Raw genomic sequence first — 9,631 nt, 5'->3', positions numbered from 1 at the left:
GAATGCAATTTTTAGTGAATGTTAGCTCTCTTTAATGTTAAACATAGAACTAAAATCATTAATTTTAGCTTAATTGTGTGTTTTTTGTTGAAATTGTTTGCTTTAGAGTGTTAGCAAGAATTAGGAGTAGTTTAATCTTTCAAAAGATTTCTTAAAACCATCAAAAAACCCTTGAATTCGACTAATTTCTCATAATGGACTGGTTTTTATCATTAAGGGTGATTAATCTTATTCAAAGATTAAAAAAATTAGAAAATGTGTTAATTGGGGTCTAAATTGATCATGTGAGTAGTCGAAATTAGTGTTTTTGAGTGTTTTGCGAGCACCTAGATGCATCAAAACACTTAATTACATCAATTTATTCATCGATTGGAGGAATTTGACTCTCTTTGCTTAATTTTACCTTTAAGGATACCAAAATTAAGAGTCTAATTAATATCCATTTTAGATTAATTTACACATTTGTTGATGCAAATAGATTAGCATTCCCTTGCTCTATCCAATGATGTGCTCAATTATGTATTAGGGATTATTGATTAATTAGAGTCCTTGATTAGTGTAAAAGAGATAAAGATTAGTGAAAAGATTAATTTTTGATTAATTTCAATCACTTTTTGTACATAACTCATTAAGGCTAAATGAGCATTTAATGAGTAGATGCTCACGAGTTATTAAATGTCCATTTTGGGGGTCATTTATGAAGGGTGTAAGGGGTGTCATAAAAAGGTTAACTTTTTTGATTCCCTATTGCCATATATATAGGCAGTGATGTGTGTGAACACACTTAGGACCGACGGGGCACTTTTTCCCTCTTTAGGAGGTTTTTTCCCCCGGCTTGTATATATGCCCATCCTTCTAGGGCTAACTTATCTTTTGCACATTGACACAATCTAATACACTTTGTGTTGTGTGCATTCTTGCTTCTTCTTCTCCAAGCTTTGTGTGCTTTCCTGCAACCCTAATTCCAACAATTGGTATCAGAGCAGGCATCGGCTCCCAGGGCTACGTCGCCGGCACCCTCCGACTCACGTTCTCCGATTGAGGTGAGCTTTTCACAAGCGCTTGCAGGTCCCTAAACTCTGCAAATCAGCCCGTAAGACTGTGCGTTCTCAGAAATCGCATCTGAGGTCGTTTTGGGCTCTGTTTTTGCATTTCAAGTTCTGCACAGGTGTTCGTCGTCATTTTCTGCAAAAATTTTGACAGTGCAGTTTTTTGCAAAACAGGCATACGTGTTCTATTGTGGACCGTGCTACATAGCACGAGTTGTTTTCTGTTCAGTCTTTGCTTCATTACAGGTAGCTTTTGCATCAGTTTCAGTCAGTGGCCATGGCTGATAACAGCAATGATGTATTTCGCATGTTATCTGCTGATGAGAAATATTGGATGGAGACAGCAACTACCCACTTTGGGCATACATGATGCAGCATGTTTTGGTTGCAAAAGGAGTGTGGAACATTGTGCAGGGTATGGATGTACGTCCAGGTTCTGTGGATGTAGGATCTGTTGAGGATGTTGCAGGTTCTAGCAGCTCTACTGTTGCTGCTGTTTTACCCACTGCTAAACAAGCTCGTTGGGATGGTAAAGATGTGTAGGCTCATGCCTTGATTGCACTTTCTGTCAAACGTAACATCACCCCACATATTCGTTCAGCTAAAACAGCAAAACAAGCTTGGGATATTCTAGCTGGTTTATATGTAGGTCGTAACGAGGCAAAAATCTTACCTGCATAAAGAGCTAGAATCGAAGATTATGCAGGAAGATGATGACATGAATGTTTTTCTTGCTGAGATTAAAGATCTTAAGGAACAGTTAATTTCTGCAGGTGAGATTATTCCTAATCATTCTCTTGTGCAGACTGTTCTTGATGCTTTACCTGAGTCATATCAGACTTTTGCTTCCACATGGAGACTTGTTACTGAGGACAGACCTGATGTTGTCAAGTATGATAATTTAGTCAACAAGCTTTTGCAAGAAGCGCAGTCCAGGCAAAACAGGGCTAGGCAGCGTGCAGTTGATCAGGCATTTGTTGCTGCCCAGCAGAGAAGAAGTGGTAAGGCAGCCCCTTCCACTGTTTCTTCTCCTATTAATAGGTCTGCAACTTCTTCTCCTTCCACAGGTAGCAACAATAAGTCTGAGAAGGCTCTTGATAAAGGCAAGAAAAAGATCAGGTGCAACTATTGTGAGACAAATGATCATGTCATTAAGAATGGCTAAAGAGGCAAAGTAGAAAGAGTCAAATGCAGCCACAATAGCGGATGCTTCTATAAATGCAGATTCTGTAAATGTTGTGCAGGATACAGAATGGGCGTTTAGCGTGTATTGCCAGTATGACCCATCTGTACATGATGCATGTTTGGCAGTTTCTGTTGACTCTCATGTATGGTATTTTGACAGTGGTGCTACAAAGCACATTACCTCGCATCGTGATATGTTCACTTCTCTTGAGACTGTCCCTAATGGGAATACTGTCACGTGTGCCAATAATGCTTCTTACCCAGTGAAGGGCATTGGTAAAATTATGCTTACTGCTGCAAATGGCAGCGCTTTTACACTTTCAGATGCTTTGTATGTGCCAGGGATAAAGAAGAATCTATTGTCTGTCTCTGCACTTGCTAGACTTGGACTTGTAGTCAAGTTTGCGGATGACAGATGTACTGTTCATGATTTGACTTCTGGTGATACGATTATTGTATCTGGCACCTTGTTTCGTGGGCTGTATAGGCTCAATTCTTATGACAAGTGTGTGGAAGATTCAGCAAATGCAGTTTCTGATAAAAAGGCAGTTTCAGATGCAAAACTATGGCATGCTCGTTTTGGTCATCTAAACTTTGCTAGTTTGCTGCGTTTGCAGAAATTTGATATGGTTGCTTCATTGCCCCCTCTTGAGGCACCATTGAAACATGTTTGTGAAGGCTGTATTTTGGGCAAAATGCAGCGTTCTGCATTTCCAAAGGATGGTTCTGTGCGGGCCAATCGCAAATTGCAACTTGTACATAGTGATGTATGTGGGCCTATGCAAACTCCGTCATTTGGTAAACACTTGTACTTCGTGACTTTCATTGATGATTACTCAAGGCATGCATGGGTATATTCACTGAAGGCAAAGTCCGAAGTGTTTTTGTGCTTCAAACAGTTTTTGCTTATGGTTGAAAATGTATCCATGTGGGCACCCTCCGTTCTGATCGAGGGGGGGAGTACATGTCTAAAGAGTTTGATGCATTTCTGGCTAGTCGTGGGATAAAACACCAATGTACAGTGCCGTATACCCCTCAGCAAAATGGTGTTGCTGAGAGAGAAAACAGGTCACTTATGGAGATGGCACGATGTATGGTCAAGAGCCAAGCTTTGCCACATGCATTTTGGCTTAAGGCTGTCATGTGTGCTGCATATGTACTCAACAGGTGTCCCACTAAGGCCTTGCAGTCTATTACTCCATACGAAGCTTGGCATGGCAGGAAGCCTTCTATTGGTCATGTGTGCTGCATATGTACTCAACAGGTGTCCCACTAAGGCCTTGCAGTCTATTACTCCATACGAAGCTTGGCATGGCAGGAAGCCTTCTATTGGTCACTTGCGTGTCTTTGGTTACTTGGCCTATGCTTTAGTGCCTGTGCAACAACGCAGAAAATTGGATGATAAGGTTGTCAAATGTATTTTTGTTGGCTACAGTGCTGAGAGCAAGGGTTACAGATTGTATCATCTGCACTCAAAGCGTATCTTGATTAGTTGAGATGTTGTTTTTGTGGAAGATGCTGTGCAGCCTTTGTTATCATATACCAAAGAGACAGGTGTGAGCTCACGGGATGTATTTGATACATTGTTGCCTCTATTTACAGGTGGGAATTCAAATGTAAGTCCTAATGAGGCAACTATTTAGCCTATGCAGATTTCAAACGACATCAGAGATCAGCCTATTTCTGATGCAGATTTATAGGATGTAATTTATGAGGATAAGGCTGAAAATGAGCAGGCTAGAGGTATGCCTAAATGGCTGGTGCAAACCTTGCGTGATAGTAAAATTGATGCACCTATGTCTAGTCGTACTCATTCAGGTTCTCAGCATGCCTCTTATGCATTAGATTATTATGCTTTGGCTGTGTCTAGTATGTGTGAAGAGGAAGAACCTCTTTCAAAAATCAAAAAATTGGTTGGCTGCAATGCAAAGTGAATATGATGCTATAATGAAGAATGGTACATGGTCTTTGTGTGATTTGCCTATTGGTAAAAAGGCCATTGGATGTAAGTGGGTTTATAAGTTGAAATGAAAGCCAGATGGCAGTGTTGATCGCTATAAAGCTAGACTTGTTACAAAGGGTTATGCTCAAGAAAAGGGCATTGATTTTGATGCGACCTTTGCTCCCACTTGTCGTATGACTACCATTCGTAGCATTTGTGCATTGGCAGCTCATAATGGTTGGAATGTACATCAGTTGGACATAAAGACTGCGTTCTTGAATGGAGATTTGCATGAGGAGGTGTATGTATCGCAGCCTCGTGGTTTTGTTCAAAGAGGGCAGGAAAACAAAGTGTGCAGGTTGAAAAAGGCTTTATATAGTTTAAAGCAAGCTCCACGAGCTTGGTATGAAAAGATACATGCATATTTGACTGCACAAGGTTTTCAAAATAGTCCAATAGAAAGCACTTTGTATGCTAAACGTGTGGATGATGTACATCTAATCATTGCTCTATATGTTGATGACATGCTGCTCACAGGACCAAATGAGAGTCATATTGCTGATTTTAAGGCTGATTTGAATGCCTCTTTTGAGATGTCAGATTTGGGGCATTTGCATCATTATTTGGGGATATAGTTTAAGCAGTGTGATGGAGGTATTGCTTTGTGTCAGACAAAGTATATTGAGACATTGTTGCGGAGATTTGGCCTTGAAGACTGCAAGCCTATTGCCACTCCAATGGAGACGGGTTTGAAGTTGAGTCTACATGATGCTGGAGATCACTTTGATGTCACACTCTATTAGACAACTGCTGGTTGCCTCATTTATGTATGCATTACGAGGCCGGACATTCAGTTTGCAGTTTCACAGGTGAGCAGGTTTATGCATAGTCCAGGGTCTCAACATTGGAAGGCAGTTAAACGCATCTTTTGCTACTTGAGTGGCACCATACATCTTGGGTTGTTTTATCCCAAGGGGGGATCGTTGCCGCCAGATTTACATGCTTTTTCAGACTCAGATTGGGCTGGTTGGTATGACACAAGAGTGTCCACAAGTGGTTTTTGTTTCATGCTCGGTAGCTCATGCATATCTTGGTTGAGCAAGAAGCAACCTACTGTGGCCACTTCGAGTTGTGAAGCTGAGTACAGGGCAGCTTTCACAGCTACGGTTGAGTGTGTGTGGCTCAGAAGGCTTATGGGTGGCTGACTTGGGTGTTGGACAGGAGTCTACCACCTCTATCTTCACTGACAGTCAGAGCGCATTGGCAGTTGCGAGAAACCCAGTTTTTCATGCTTGCACAAAGCACATTGAGGTGCATTATCACTATGTCAGGGAGAGACTCTCAGCAGGAGAGATCAACTTGGCCTATGTGCCAACACAGGACAACCTCGCCGATCTTTTCACAAAGGCACTTCCTCGTGTGAGAAGTTCGAAGCTTTCCGCAAAGCTTTGGGCTTGCTCCCCTTTGTGGATTAATCTACTTCGGGCATGGCACTCCCCTATACATGAGTGCCAGCTCTCATTCACACCATCACTCCCAGGGGGGATTTGTTGCCATATATATAGGCAGTGATGTGTGTGAACACACTTAGGACCGACGGGGCACTTTTTCCCTCTTTAGGAGGTTTTTTCTCCCGGCTTGTATATACGCCCATCCTTCTAGGGCTAACTTATCTTTTGCACATTGACACAATCTAATACACTTTGTGTTGTGTGCATTCTTGCTTCTTCTTCTCCAAGCTTTGTGTGCTTTCCTGCAACCCTAATTCCAACATTCCCACTTACCTTTTTGGAAAAATGCCCATATCTCCTTAATTTTAAATTAAAACAATATCCCCCAAATAAGGAAATTCGTTCCCACAGGCTCAAAAAAAACGAAAAAATGGTTCACGTTGTAAACCATTATTGCACTTTCACGGCCTAAAGGTTTCACGCCCTAGGAGTCTGCGTCCAAAAAAAAACCAATAAAATTGAATTTAATTTTTTCGTGAAGTCCTAAGGTTTCACGGCGTGAAAGACTTCATTCACGCCCAAAAAAAAAACAATGAATTTAATGTTTCCGTGAAGTCCGGTTCACAGCATGAAACACTAAGGTTTCATGGCGTAAAAGACTTCGTTCACGCAAAAAAAAATGAATTTAATTTTTTTGTGAAGTCCGGTTCACGGCGTGTAACCCTAACGTTTCACGATGTGAAAGACTTCGTTCATGCCAAAAAAATAAATAAATTTAATTTTCCCGTGAAGTCCGATTTCACGGCGTGAAACCCTAAGGTTTCATGACGTGAAAGACTTCGTTCATGCCAAAAAAAACAAATTTAATTTTTTCATGAAGTCCGGTTCAGGGCGTGAAACCCTAAGGTTTCACGGCATGAAAGACTTAATTCACGCCAAAAAAAAGCGAATTTAATTTTCTCGTGAAGTCCGATTTCACAGCATGAAACCCTAAGGTTTCACAGCATGTGAAAGACTTTGTTCATGCAAAAAAATAATAATAATTTAATTTTTCATGAATTCCGGTTCACGGTGTGAAAGACTTCGTTTACGCTTTAAAAAAATGAATTTAATTTTCTCGTAAAGTGTTCACGACATGAAAAACTTCGTTCATGCCCAAAAAAAATCGAATTTAATTTTTTCGTGAAGCGGAATCCGATTCATGGCCTGAAACACTAGCATTTCACGATATGAAAAAAAATTAAAATTGATAAAATTCGTGGTCCGATTCACGCCGTGAATTGCACCCTGCTAGTTCACGACGTCAAAGGGATCTGTCGGCAATAATTAAAAAAAAACCTATTTGGAGGCTCGTATCTCTTAAATCGTGAATCCGATGAATGTGCTCTAGGGATCATCGAGCTCTTCAACATTGGTCTTGGCCGTTCGAAGTCAAAATTGATCGTTTTTGCCTCCATCCAGTAGCCTCAAAAATCGAGCCGAAAATCGAGGCCAAAAAAACAACCCAAAAAGCACGAAAAATCGCACAAAAGAGCGCGAAAACGACGTCAAACCATATTCGGGCTACTTTTGAGGGTCTAAATAACAAAATCACGAACGACTGAGAGAAACAAAGTTGCAGTGCTCCAAAAACACTACAACTCTCTCATATAGAGTTTTTCAAAATTTCTTTTGGAACACTAAAAAACGTGCTACGAAACAGGGAAAAAAATTTTGAATTTTTTTCGTCTTTAGAAACAATGATGGAAAATAGGTTTTAGGACCTCCTCTTCCATTTGGGAAGTTACTAGCATGCCCTTTTTCTGAAAAATTATCTCAGGTCATTCACGTGCATATAGCGCCTAAGCTAACGGACACTCGTTTGACCCAATGAAGAGAACGCCAGGTCTCTTGAGGTTGTAAACGGGCTGTGAGAAAATATAAAAAGTTAAAAAAAAAAACACGTGCTTGCTCATCAAGGAGCAATTAGGCAATCAGACATGGCAACGATAGAGGGATTGCCATGGATCACACAAGGACTGAACCCAATGGCTGATATCTTTGAGCCATTGAGATCTATGCCACAAATGCACCTCCCAATACCATTGGCCATGCCTATAACAAGCGTGTCATCGGGTTTTACACCCCCTGCTACTTCGATCCCATTGGGCTTTGGTCCCTTACCTAACATTCCGCCCAAACTTATAGGTACCAACCCTTTTCAACCCCTGGATGCCCACACCTTAGATATACTGACTAGTCTAGGAAGGGGGGTTGCCCAAGGACTAAGTGAGTTCCTATCCACAAGAGCACTCGCATACAGCCTCAGTGACTCATACAAAATTACGGTCGTATAAATTTCCAAAATTATGAGCAAATACAATGGCACAACTAATCCTGTTTAATTCATACAAATGTTTGAACAGCGATGTGAGGCCTTTGGAAACCCAAACTGCCCCACCAAGGTACATGCATTAAACTTATGCTTAGAGGAAAAGCTAGTCGATGGTTCATCACATTGATGCCGACGATCAAGACCAACTTCAGAACCTTGAAGTCAACCTTTATCCACGGCTTTTCTAAACAAGGTGATTGGTGGAGTGCAGGGAAAGAACTCCATTCAATTGAGCTAGAGACTTTATCCTTCGGATAAAACTCTTGGACTCATGATGTGAGTCATGGGAAAAATTAAACGATTCTCAATTGAAGCAATGTTTCATGATGGGCTTAAAGAAAAACAGCTTACACAACTTAATCATTGTATCCAACTCGGAAACATTCGATCAATGTTGTAAAGAAGCAGTACGTTTAGATGACAACATGCTGGAAGATGATCATGCTACGAATTGGTCCTCATCTAAACCAAGTGAAGCAATGGCAAAAGAAAGATTGATCTCGGAATTGTCATTCCCTGGATTCTATGTAGCCTTGCTTAAAAGCTTTCAATCGACATCTCTAAGAGAAGATGAGCTCCTTCAAAACCAACCATCCTGAATGCCTCTACAAGTGAGAAGCGAGATTGCCCAAGATGAGTTGCTTCAATGCAACTGGTCTCACAAAATACAACTCTTAACATCTTAAGTGTACAAAACGGGCAATTGACCACGGTACCCTTGAATGTGCTCACACGCTTACAAGCCAAGGCACGAGAAACGCTTACAAGCCAAGACACGAGAAACGGTAAAAAAGAACGCAAAAGACAATACCTCAACATGGGTAGAAGAACATGCTTTAAAGCAAAACCCAAAAGAGGAAATGAAACCTTCTAAACCCAAGAAAAACAAGGGACAACAAACTATTGAAACCAAGGTTGAAAAATAGGATAAGGAAAAGAAACCTGTGGTGGGCATAAACCCCAAAGTGGGCATAAACCCCAAAGGGGACATAAATCCAAAAGAGCTGGAAATTTCAAATAAAACCACCATAACTCAAGCATAGCTTTATTCAACATAAGAACTTAATCTCATGACCCTTGAGTTATGGGATTTGTTAGGTCAACCAACACTCATGGCTCATCCTGAAAGAGAGGGTACTTTGAACATACAATGTATATTGAAATTAACCCCCTTACTTGCAAGTTTTTTATGGTTGAGTATGTGTTGAATTCGATCTTGGGGCATAAATGGACTATTGCTACCCAAGCACCACTGTGCTTTGCTAGAGATAGAGTTATTATGATGGTCAACGAGACAAAAAGTTGACAATACCATATTGTAAGGAAGAGGATCCAACTTTAATAGATTTCTATGATGCTGAATGCAAAAGGTTACGAGCCTCTTCCCACAGAAACCTCTCTACACAATGACCTACCATTTGCGTCAACAACCGACTTCGATAAAGCATCTACTCCTTCAACAACCGACTCCGATAAAGCATCTACTCCTTCAACCCCATCCTCACCAATGAAGTTCAATGCCAAAACCTCGCAATTAATAGCTATTCTTGAAGAAGTCCCCCTCCCCCCCCCTCGCGTAACCATCTATCTCTAACAATAAACTCAAAGGAAAACCCCCGGAGCCTACGCC

This window comes from Cibotium barometz, chromosome 38, assembly GCF_041138505.1.
Source record: "Cibotium barometz isolate CiBa-2024 chromosome 38, ASM4113850v1, whole genome shotgun sequence".
In the NCBI taxonomy this organism is placed as follows: Eukaryota; Viridiplantae; Streptophyta; class Polypodiopsida; order Cyatheales; family Cibotiaceae; genus Cibotium; species Cibotium barometz.
Note: the sequence above shows the minus strand (reverse complement) of the source record.